General features: G+C 49.9%; 1 protein-coding gene across 4 annotated transcripts in view; it reads left to right on the forward strand.

Annotated features, from left to right (window-relative positions):
- Nucleotides 1-12,520, forward strand: part of NELFA (negative elongation factor complex member A) — a 36,171-nt gene that overhangs the window by 12,343 nt on the left and 11,308 nt on the right. The window contains exon 2 of one of the 4 annotated variants that reach the window (XM_054253647.2): nt 12,152-12,208. The exons of the other annotated variants lie outside the window; for them this stretch is intronic. The gene's annotated coding sequence lies outside the window, so the exon portion shown is untranslated. The remainder of the gene's footprint in view (nt 1-12,151; nt 12,209-12,520) is intronic. 4 annotated transcript variants of the gene reach the window in all.

Here is a 12,520-nt window from a genome sequence, read left to right on the forward strand (position 1 = left end):
GTAATTTCCTCCTAAATGTTTGACAGAACTTGGTAAGGAAGACTTCTGGACCTGAAATTTACTTGATGGGAGGATTTTTGACTATTGATTTTTGTTTTTATTTTTTTATTTTTATTTTTTTTGAGACGGAGTTTCGCTCTTGTTACCCAGGCTGGAGTGCAATGGCACGATCTCGGCTCACCGCAACCTCCGCCTCCTGGGTTCAAACAATTCTCCTGCCTCAGCCTCCTGAGTAGCTGGGACTACAGGCACGCGCCACCATGCCCAGCTAATTTTTTGTATTTTTAGTAGAGACGGGGTTTCACCATGTTGACCGGGATGGTCTCGATCTCTTGACCTCGTGATCCACCCGCCTTGGCCTCCCGAAGTGCTGGGATTACAGGCGTGAGCCACCGCACCCGGCCCTAATTTTTGTTTTTATAATTTTTTTTTTTAAATGCATGGTCTCACTGTCACCCAGGCTGGAGTGGCAGTGATGTGATCATAACTCACTGTAACCTTAAATTTCTAAGCTCAGGTGATTCTCCTGCCTCAGCTTCCTGAGCAGCCGAGACTACAGGCATGCACCACCATACCTGCCTACTTTTCTTTTATTTTTTTGTAGAGACAGTGTCTGAAATACCTGTCTGTTGTTGAGGCTGGAGCGCAGTAGTGCAATCTTAGCTCACTGTAACCTCCCGCTTCTGGGCTCAAGTGATTTTCATGCCGCAGCCTCCTCAGTGGCTGGGATCACAGATGTGCACCATCGTGCCAGCTAATTTTTGTATTTTTAGTAGAGACAGGGTTTTGCCATGTTGGCCAGTCTGGTCTCAAGCTCCTGACCTCAAGTGATCCACTTGCCTGGGCTCCCAATAGGCAGGAGCTCACACCTCTTTTTAAACGTCAGAAGCATGCATGGTGATGATTTCTTAGGTTTTCTCCCTTGATCCACCTCACCAGATTTTCGTTGATTTATAAGAATTTTCAAAGTGCCAAGCTTCTGGCTTTGTTGATCTCTACTTTGTTTTACTAATTTTGGCACTAATTTTCTTCTTTCTCCTTTCTTTGTACTTATTTTGTTGCTCTTTTTCTAAGTTTTTAAGATGGATGTCAACCTCACTCTATTCAGGCTTCTTTTCGTGTACGTGTGTGTGTCCATACATTTTATTCTAATTACAGTGTTAGCTGCATCCCACAAGTTTTGATAGTCACAGAACTGTATCATATCAAGTTACAATGTTCTTAAATTTCTTTTCTCTTTTTTTTTTTTTTTTTTTTTGAGACGTAGTTTCGCTGTTGTTACCCAGGCTGGAGTGCAATGGCACGATCTCGGCTCACCACGACCTCCGCCTTCTGGGTTCAGGCAATTCTCCTGCCTCAGCCTCCCGAGTAGCTGGGACTACAGGTGCGCACCACCATGTCCAGCTAATTTTTGTATTTTTAGTAGAGACGGGGTTTCACCATGTTGACCAGGATGGTCTCGATCTCTTGACCTCATGAGCCATTGCGCCTGGCCTAAATTTCTATGATAAGCTCTTCACTGATTGCTGTATAATTTAGGCTAAATGTTTCTTAATTTCCAAATATTGGTGGGGAAGAAAGTTTAGTTTTGTTTTTATTAATTTCTAGCTGTATTGAGCTCTTGCCAGAGAATATGGTTTACATTATTTAGTTTGAAATTGAAGATTTGCTGAATGGCAAAATACATGGTCAGTTTTTATAAATGTTGCAGGTGAGCTTGCGAATCATATGTGTTCTCTACTTTTGAGATCCACTGCTCACTGGATGTTCGTTAGGCCAGATTTGTGTAATCATGTTGTACAAAGCTATTCTATTCTTTTTTTTTCCTTCTCCCATTTCAAGCTATTCTATTCTTACTGTTTTTTGTTTTAAAGGGGGGGGTCTCCCTATGTTGCCCAGGCTGGACTCAATCTCCTCAGCCTCCTGAGTATCTAGAACAATAGGCACATGTAGCTCGATTAATAAAGAAAAATCAGGCTGGGCGCGGTGGCTCACGGCTGTAATCCCAGCACTTTGGGAGGCCAAGGCGGGTGGATCACGAGGTCAAGAGATCGAGACCATCCTGGTCAACAAGGTGAAACCCCATCTCCACTAAAACTACAAAAATTAGCTGGGCATGGTGGTGCACGCCTGTAGTCCCAGCTACTCGGGAGACTGAGGCAGGAGAATTGCTTGAACACAGGATGCGGAGGTTGCGGTGAGCCGAGATCGCACCATTGCACTCCAGCCTGGGTAACAACAGCGAAACTCCGTCTCAAAAAAAAAAAAAGAAAAAGAAAAATCAGTGACGGGGATTTGTTGATCTCCCCATTATGATTATGGATTTGTCTATTCTTCCTTATCAGCTTATACTATATATATTTTGGGGCTGTGTTATTAGGTACATGCAAGTTTATAGTTATACTTACCATGTGAACTCAACCTTGGATCTTTACATAGAGAGATCTCTGTATTTAGTAATGTCCTTAAAGTCTGCTTCCATCTAACATTAAGTAGACCAGCTTTCTTTTATATTTATTTTTCTTGGATTTTCTTGGACTAATATTAAAAGAGATTGTGACAAAGACCTCATTTAACCAGATTGTGAAAGGACTAGGCCATTCTGGGTAATTTACTTTTCTGAAAAATATTTTTATTTATTTTCTTGGTATTTAAAAAAGGTTTATAAGACATTCTACTCTATCTATTTTAGTTTTCTTTCGTCATTTATTTAGGGGTCTGGTACGTTAGGGATATCGTTCTGAAAATCCAGCTTTTCTACATGGGACCATAGATACAGGGTGACTAGATGACTGGGCTGGGTGTGTTCCACAGTGTATCAGCCATGGTTCTCCAGAGAAGCAGAACCACACACATGCACACACACCAGGAGAGCCAGTGATGCAACCCCTGAGCCTCGAGACCCAGGAAGAGCTGATGTTTGTCTGAGTCTGAAGGCTGGAAAAGACCAGTCTTCAAGCTCAAACAGGCCGGAATTCCCCAGACTCGGCATTTTGGTTGTACTTCGGTTTTCAGTTGATCGGATGAGAGGCCGACTTGCCTCACTCAGTACAATTCCGATGTTCATCTCATACAAAGACAGCCTTCCAGACACACCCAGAATCACGAGGGACTAACTATCCAGGTACCCGTGGTCCAGTTAACCTTATACATGGCATCTGCTACAACGTGTGTTTCGGAATGAAATTTTGCAACCAGTCCACTTGGTTTGTAATGTGTCTTTTTTTTTTAATTTTAAACTTTTTTTTTTTTTTGAAACAGAGTCTTGCTCTGTCACCCAGGCTGCAGTACAGTGGCATGATCTTGGCTCACTGCAACCTCCGCCTTCCAGGTTCAAGTGATTCTCCGACATCAGCCTCCCAAGTACCTGGGACTATAGGCGTGCGCCACCATGCCTGGCTGATTTTTATATTTTTAGTAGAGATGGGGTTTCACCATATTGACCAGGCTAGTCTCGAACTCCTGACCTCATGATTCACCTGCTTGAGCTTCCCAAAGGGCTGGGATTACAGGCATGAGCTGCTGTGCCTGGCATTTTTTTTTTGAGACAGAGTTTCGCTCTTGTTACCCAGGCTGGAGTGCAATGGCGCGATCTCGGCTCACTACAACCTCTGCCTCCTGGGTTCAGGCAATTCTCCTGCCTCAGCCTCCCCAGTAGCTGGAATTACAGGCATGTGCCACCATGTCTGGCTAATTTTTGTATTTTCAGTAGAGACAGGTTTTTGCCATGTTGGACAGGCTGATCTTGAACTCCTGACCTCAAGGGATCTACCCGCCTCAGTCCTCCAAAGTGCTGGGATTAGAGGCGTGAGCTACCATACCCAGCCCTTATACACTGCTGGTGGGGACGCAAATGAGTACAAGCCCTGTGGGAAACAGGATGGAGACTTCGAGCCAGCAGTCCCACCACTGGGTGTCCACCTCCAGCAGGGACCTGCACCTGCATGTTTATCACAGTGCTCGACAGTGGCAAAGACAAGGAACCAACCCGAGCGCCCTCAGCAGAACCAGATTAAAACTGTGGTACCTACAGACCGTGGAATACTCTTCAGCCACCGAAAGAAGAAAACCATGGCTTTTACGGCAACATGGATGGAACTTGACGTCTCATCTGAAGTGAAATAAGCCCGTCCACTGAAAGTCCGCTATCACATGTTCTCACTCCTAAGTGGGTGCTGAGAAACGTGGACACGTGGACACAGAGAGTGGAACGCTAGCAGATGGCCGGGAAGGAAGGGAGGCCGGAGTGGGGAGGGATGAGAAGTGACTTCACGTCCACCAGGTCCACTCTTCAGGTGAAGGACACCCCGAAGCTCTCACCCACCCCTCTGCAATCTACGCATGTGATGAAACTGCACTTGTACCCAAGTTATGTAATTTTTTTTTTTTTTTTTTGAGATGGAGTCTTGCTCTGTCGCCCAGGCTGGATGGCACTTGTACCCAATTTATACGTTTTTTTTTTGAGATGGAGTCTTGCTCTGTCGCCCAGACGGGAGTGCAGTGGTGCGATCTTGACTCACTGCAACCTCCACCTTCCAGGTTCAAGCAGTTCTCTCCCTCAGCCTCCCAAGTAGCTGGGATTATAGGCGCTTACCATAGCACCCGGCTAATTTTTGTATTTTTAGTAGAGATGGGGTTTTACCATCTTGGCCAGGCTGGTCTCGAACTCCTGACCTCGTGATCTGCCTGCCTCAGCCTCCCAAAGTGCTGGGATTACATGTGTGAGCCACTGCACCCAGCCAATTTTTAATTGTTTTAAGAAGTGAAATCTTGCTCTGTCACTCAGGCTGGAACTCACTGTGGCCTCGAACTCCTGGGCTCAAGTGATCCTCCTGCCTCAGCCTTCCAAATAGCCGGAAGCACAGGTGTGAGCCACTGTACCCAGCCCCGTTCCTCTTAAAAGCTTAGGAAACAGCGGTTCTTAGCTAATGCCAGGGAGGAGGAAGAGAGATTTTAATGATGTGTTAGTTTATTCAGAAAGGGCACAGAAGTGAGTTAGGGCCCATGCTGTCTAAGGTGTGTGTTATGATTGGAGAGGTCCAGATATTCCCTTGAAAAGAGACTCACGTGATTGCAGAGGGGAACGTGAGGACTGACTTGCTGGCGTTCTGGACCTCTCTGGGAGGGCGTTGAGGACCTCCTGGCCTTAAGGACTTCCTGGCGTTGAGGACTTCCTGGAGTTGAGGACTTCCTGGCGTTGAGGACTTCCTGGAGTTGAGGACTTCCTGGCGTTGAGGACTTCCTGGAGTTGAGGACCTCCTGGCCTTGAGGACTTGCTGGCGTTGAGGACTTCCTGGCGTTGAGGACTTCCTGGAGTTGAGGACTTCCTGGCGTTGAGGACTTCCTGGAGTTGAGGACTTGCTGGCGTTGAGGACTTCCTGGCGTTGAGGACTTCCTGGCGTTGAGGACTTCCTGGCGTTGAGGACTTCCTGGAGTTGAGGACCTCCTGGCCTTGAGGACCTGCTGGCGTTGAGGACTTCCTGGCGTTGAGGACTTCCTGGCGTTGAGGACTTCCTGGCGTTGAGGACCTCCTGGAGTTGAGGACCTCCTGGAGTTGAGGACCTCCTGGCCTTGAGGACCTCCTGGCCTTGAGGACCTCCTGGCGTTGAGGACTTCCTGGCGTTGAGGACTTCCTGGACTTGAGGACTTCCTGGACTTGAGGACTTGCTGGCGTTGAGGACTTCCTGGAGTTGAGGACTTCCTGGCGTTGAGGACTTCCTGGCGTTGAGGACTTCCTGGAGTTGAGGACTTCCTGGCGTTGAGGACTTCCTGGCGTTGAGGACTTCCTGGCGTTGAGGACTTCCTGGCGTTGAGGACTTCCTGGCGTTGAGGACTTCCTGGAGTTGAGGACTTCCTGGCGTTGAGGACTTCCTGGAGTTGAGGACTTGCTGGCGTTGAGGACTTCCTGGCGTTGAGGACTTCCTGGCGTTGAGGACTTCCTGGCGTTGAGGACTTCCTGGAGTTGAGGACTTCCTGGAGTTGAGGACTTCCTGGAGTTGAGGACTTCCTGGAGTTGAGGACTTCCTGGCGTTGAGGACTTGCTGGCGTTGAGGACTTGCTGGAGTTGAGGACTTCCTGGAGTTGAGGACTTCCTGGCGTTGAGGACTTCCTGGAGTTGAGGACTTGCTGGCGTTGAGGACTTCCTGGAGTTGAGGACTTCCTGGAGTTGAGGACTTCCTGGAGTTGAGGACTTCCTGGCGTTGAGGACTTCCTGGCGTTGAGGACTTCCTGGAGTTGAGGACTTGCTGGAGTTGAGGACTTGCTGGAGTTGAGGACTTCCTGGCGTTGAGGACTTCTTGGCGTTGAGGACTTGCTGGAGTTGAGGACTTGCTGGAGTTGAGGACTTCCTGGCGTTGAGGACTTCCTGGCGTTGAGGACTTGCTGGCGTTGAGGACTTCCTGGAGTTGAGGACTTCCTGGAGTTGAGGACTTCCTGGAGTTGAGGACTTCCTGGCGTTGAGGACTTCCTGGCGTTGAGGACTTCCTGGAGTTGAGGACTTGCTGGAGTTGAGGACTTGCTGGAGTTGAGGACTTCCTGGCGTTGAGGACTTCCTGGCGTTGAGGACTTGCTGGAGTTGAGGACTTGCTGGAGTTGAGGACTTCCTGGAGTTGAGGACTTCCTGGCGTTGAGGACTTCCTGGCGTTGAGGACTTGCTGGCGTTTTGGGCGTCTCCGGGAGGGTGTTGCACAGTTACATGCTGCTGGTGTCAAAGCACTGGTGCCTCTAATGCAGCACCTCAGCCTTGGCACCAAAGGAACTGCTAGGGAGAACAGAACGGACTGGGAGACGGCTGTGAATACGTCAGACTGTCCAGCTCCTGAGCTGGCTGTGGGAAGCCTTGTCCTGCAGTCGCCGAGTGGGGTGGCTGCATGTTTATTAGCCGGGCACAGAGTAAGCAGGAAGCAGTTCCTCCCAGGACACGCGACAGCTGTGAGGTGTCACAGCGGCTCGCTTCTTTGTAATGCCATGGCTGCCATACTTGCTGGGAAACTTGTTTAAAATCAGGAACTCTGGGGAAGCTTTGCTGTTGGAGATCATGTCAGTAAGAATGAAACCTCCCACTTCTGTTTACAGGGTGTCTAATCTTTTGGGTTCCCTGAGCCATCCTGGAAGAATTGTCTTAGGCCACACATAAAATACACTAACACGAATGACGGCGGATGAGCTTTAAAAAAGATGGCAAACAAATCTCCTAATGTTCAAAGAGAGTTTATGAATTTGTGTTGGGCCACATTCAAAGTCGTCCTGGGCCGCATGCTGCCCGGGGCCGTGGGTTTGACAAGCTGGTGTGGAAGATCTGAGACGCTGACACAGAGAAGCAGCCTACGTGTCCAGGCCAGGTGCAGCGTATCTGATGAGGGTGTCTCATCTCACACCTGTCTTTGTGGTTTCCAAGGAAACAAGGCCCAGGTCCCTGTCACAGTTCTGATGCTGATCTTTTATTTTATAGACTTACACTTCATTGAGATTTTACCTCAACTCCACCTTCCCCCAGAATCTAATACCTGTGACACCTGCCGTCTCCTTTCTGGGGTGAGAACACTTGTGGTGCCCCGGGGCGTGGCTCTGCCTTCACAGCGGGTCACTTACCTGGTGTCAGACTAGTGGTTTGCTCCCGTGGTCTTAGGCAGATCGGCCTAGGACAGCAGCTCACATTGTAGTTCTGTAGTTTTTTATGATATATTTTGGGGAAAAACGTTTTAATTATACAAAATGTGTGTGCTTTCCAAGATTGTGATTGTCTTTCATCAGTTCTAGAAATGTTTCAGCCATCATCAGCAATTACCTCTGCCCTGTCTCTCCTTCCCTCTGACTGCAGGGGGCGTAAGCGAGGCCCCACTGTTTGTCTTAAGCTGTCTTCCACGTCTTCTAGTGCGGCCTCTCTGTTGCAGTCTGGGTAAAGTCGGACTTGCTTGTCCTTTCATTCTCTCTTCTGTAGTTACTGATTTCTTTTCTTTCCCACAAAGCCTCTTTTATTTATCTTATCCCGTAGCCACGCTCTACTCTCCCCGTAGGTAGCGACTGTTCTATTCTGCTTCACATGTGCCTTTTCTTATCTCTCCTTTTAAAATGTATATTGTTTTCAGGGTTTTTTTTTTTTTTTTTTTGAGATGGAATCTCACTCTGTCGCCCGGGCTGGAGTGCGGTCTTGAGTCACTATAGCCTCTGTTTCCTGGGCTCAAGCTGTCCTCCTGCCTCAGCCTCTCTAGTAGCTGGGATTACAGGCCCAGCTAATTTTTGTTTTTGTTTGTTTGTTTGTTTTTGAGACAGTTTTGCTCTTGTTGCCCAGGCTGGAGTGTGGTGGTGAAATCTCGGCTCACTGCAACCTCTGCCTCCCAGGTTCAAGCTATTCTTCTGCCTCAGCCTCCCAAGTAGCTGTGATTACAGGCATGTGCTACTATGGCCAGCAGATTTTTGTTTTTTTGAGACGGAATCTTGCTCTGTGGCCAGGCTGGAATGCAGTGGCGCGATCTCAGCTCACTGCAACCTCTGCCTCCCGGGTTCACGATTCTCCTGCCTTAGCCTCCTGAGTAGCTGGGACTACAGGCACACACCACCACACCCAGCTATTCTTTTTATATTTTTAGTAGAGGTGGGGTTTCACCATGTTGGCCAGGATGGTCTCAATCTCTTGACTTCGTGATCTGCCCACCTGGGCCTCCCAAAGTGCTGGGATTACAAGTGTGAGCCACCACACCCAGCCTAGTTTTGTATTTTTAGTAGAGTTGGGGTTTCTCCATATTGGTCAGGTTGGTCTCGAACTCCCAACCTCAGGTGATCCACCTGCCTTGGCCTCCCAAAGTGCTGGATTCCAGGCCTAAGCCTGGCCTAATTTTTGTATTTTTAGTAGAGATGGGGTTTTACCATGCTGGAAAGGCTGATCTCAAACTCCTGTTCAAGTGATTCTACTGCCTCAGCCTCCCAAAGTGCTGGGACTATAGGCGTGAGCCACAGTGTCTGGCTGGTTGTTTTCTTTTCAGGGTATAAGTGGCACATAATTAACATGCATATTGAAAGCATAAGCAGCGTGATTTGATGTGTGCAGCTTGTACAGCCACTGCTGTGAAGATCCTGAACCGATGTGCTTTCTGTGGCTGCAGACGAGCTTGTGCTTCTCTAGGATGGCGTGCAGTGGAATCCTGCTCACTTCGGGGGCTCTTTCACACAACCTCGTCGTGGATTCAGCTGTGCGCGTCCATGGTTTGTGAAGTTTTGTTGCTGAGAGCATTCCTCTGTGTGGATGTGCTCCGCCCCGGGCACAGATGTGTCCTGCGTGGACTGTTGCTTCTCCAGGGGAAATACCAGGGTGATGGGTGCCAGGCCATCCTGCAGATGTGGGTTTCACTCTGCAGGAAACTGCCAAGCTGCGCCAGAGCACCCACACCTGTTCGCTTTCTGCCCAGCATGTGAGTTCCTGTTGCTCTGTGTCCTGGGCAGCATTTGGCACCATCTGTTCGATTTCAGGCATTCTGGTAGGGTCCAATTTGCATACCCCTAAGGGGCAGTGATGTTGAGCATCTTTGCAGTGGCCTTTGCCGTCGTAAATCTTGTTTGGGAAAGCGTTTGTTCGCAGCTTTTGGGGCATATTCTCTTAATTGACATAAATTATATTGTTTCACATATGCATTCAATTTGGTTTGTTAAAAAATTACTTGTATAAGCCGGGGGCGGTGGCTCATGCCTGTAATCCCAGCACTTTGGGAGGCCAAGGTGGTGAATCACGAGGTCAGGAGTTTGAGACCAGCCTGGCCAAGATGGTAAAACCCCATCTCTACTAAAAATACAAAAATTAGCCAGGTGCTATGGTGGGCATCTGTAATCCCAGCTACTTGGGAGGCTGAGGCAGAGAACTGCTTGAACCTGGGAGGTGGAGGTTGCAGTGAGTCAAGATCGCACCACTGCACTCCCATCTGGGTGACAGAGCAAGACTCCATCTCAAAAAAAAAAAAATTACATAACTTGGGTGCAAGTGCAGTTTCATCACATGCGTAGATTGCAGAGGGGTGGGTGAGAGCTTCGGGGTGTCCTTCACCTGAAGAGTGGACCTGGTGGACGTGAAGTCACTTCTCATCCCTCCCCACTCCGGCCTCCCTTCCTTCCCGGCCATCTGCTAGCGTTCCACTCTCTGTGTCCACGTGTCCACGTTTCTCAGCACCCACTTAGGAGTGAGAACATGTGATAGCGGACTTTCAGTGGACGGGCTTATTTCACTTCAGATGAGACGTCAAGTTCCATCCATGTTGCCGTAAAAGCCATGGTTTTCTTCTTTCGGTGGCTGAAGAGTATTCCACGGTCTGTAGGTACCACAGTTTTAATCTGGTTCTGCTGAGGGCGCTCGGGTTGGTTCCTTGTCTTTGCCACTGTCGAGCACTGTGATAAACATGCAGGTGCAGGTCCCTGCTGGAGGTGGACACCCAGTGGTGGGACTGCTGGCTCGAAGTCTCCATCCTGTTTCCCACAGGGCTTGTACTCATTTGCGTCCCCACCAGCAGTGTAGAAGCCTTCCCTCTCCTCTGCACCCTCAGCAACATCTGTCACTGTCTGCTAATGTTACCTTTCATATTCACTAACTTGCTATTCAGCCCACCTAGGGTTTGGCACGGTGAGGCCCATGGCCTATTTTTATAAGTCCTATGAGCTCAGACTGTTTTTTTATGTTGTTAAAGTTGTTTAGGAAAAAGAAGACTTTATGTGGCCCCAAAGCCTAAGTGTTCACCATCTGGCCCTTTACCAAGACAGCTGTGCCCACCTTTGGGCTTCCCCACGTGTCCGCTCTCTGGTGCCATCCTCAGTGTCCTGAGCCCTCTGCGGTTGGATGGCGGCAGGTGGCTTCTCCCCCTCAGTTGGTTACCACGAAGATGTACGTGGAATCTGCCCAGGATGGAAATGTCGGGCCACAGAGCATGCGTTTGCTTCATGTGCGGAGGTGGGGACAATGGGCAGGGCCTCAGGGTGCCAGGGTCCCTCCCCTTCCAGCGCGGCATCATCGTCTTCTGTTGTTGCAGAGTGGACGGCTGAGAGGTGCCCCTGTGTGCGCCCGGTCGCTCTGCTTCTCTCTGGGTCACTTGGGACGTGTCCCTCGTGGCCGCCTTGGGTGTGTGTAGGTTGCCTGTGAGCAGCGTCTGCCTGTGTTTCTGTCGGGGTTGCTGTCTTGTCATTCGCAGGAGCTTTCTGAATCCTCAGGCATGAAGCGCTCACTGGCTCGAGCGGGACAGACCTTCCGCCGTTTGGCTGCCTCCTGTTGGCCTTTTCCTCTGCCCAGCGCTGAGCAGAAAGCTTCCATTTGCCGCCGCAGTGATGGGCTTTGGCCTGCGGCTCGTGCTTCTGAGGTTTGCGGAATCACTGGCTGTGCCCTTCTGTGTCTCTTCTCTTGGGAGTTCTCCCAGCCATGGCAGGTCTCGAGTGTGTCAGGAATTCACCTGTCCGGTGCTGCAGAGTGGGAGTCCGTTTTACTTTTGTCTGTGTTCTGAGCCTGGAGCCCCGGCTACACGTTAGCTGCAAGTGGATTCTCTTTCCTCGTGGGGTTTGTGAAGCCCATGTGGAGAGCATTCCAGCCGTCCGGGCCAGGCTGCCGTCTCGGCAAGAACTGGAAGCCACATATTGCTGAATCTGCCTCACCAGTCCTGGAGCCCCTCTGGGGACGGGGTGCCGCAGGGTAGCTTTGGGGTCTCAGGAACATTTACTTCCTCAGTGCGCAGACGTGGCAGACACGTGGGAACATGGCTGCAGGCAGGATTTGTGTTGAAGCGTCCTAGTCACCCTGGGCGGCCGTAACAGTGCCACGGCCTGGGTGGCTTCGACGGCAGGCATCAATTTCTCAAAGTTCTGGAGGCTGTGGTTCTGAGACGAGGTGCTGGCCCACTCGGCTGCTGGCGAGGGCCCTCTTCCTGGCTAGCACATTCTAGCCTCCCTCACATGGGAGGGATGGAGGGAACCCCACTGGACCGGGACTCCGCCGTTATGACCCCATTGCCTCCCAAAGGCCCAATTTTCAAATACAGCCGGTGGCTGTGTAACCAGCACTAACATAGCATTTCCATTGTCTGGGGTATTAGTCCAGAGATCATTGAACATGTGAGGGTGTGTAGGATGCATGCAAACACCATATCATTTTATACCTGGGATTGCTCATTGGTGGATTTTCCTACAGGGGGTGGCGGGGTCCTGAACCCGTACTGTGGATACCGAGGGGCAGCTGTGCCATGAGGTGAGGATTAGGGCTTTGTGGGGACTTAGTGTTCCTGTCCCCATCAAATCTGTGTCGAATTCCTAGCCCTAAGGTGATGGTGTTAGGGGCCTTTGGGGAGGTGATTAGGTCAGGTGGGCAGAGCCTGAAAAGTAGAATCACAGACCTTACAAGGTACACCCAGACCAGGCATGGTGGCTCATGCCTGGAATCCTGGCACTGTGGGAGGCCGAGGAGGGCGGATCACCTGAGGTTGGGAGTTCAAGACCAGCCTGGCAACATGGAGAAATCCCTGTCTCTACTAAAAATAGAAAAATTGGTCAGGCATGGTGG

This window comes from Callithrix jacchus, chromosome 3, assembly GCF_049354715.1.
Source record: "Callithrix jacchus isolate 240 chromosome 3, calJac240_pri, whole genome shotgun sequence".
NCBI classification, from domain to species: Eukaryota; Metazoa; Chordata; class Mammalia; order Primates; family Cebidae; genus Callithrix; species Callithrix jacchus.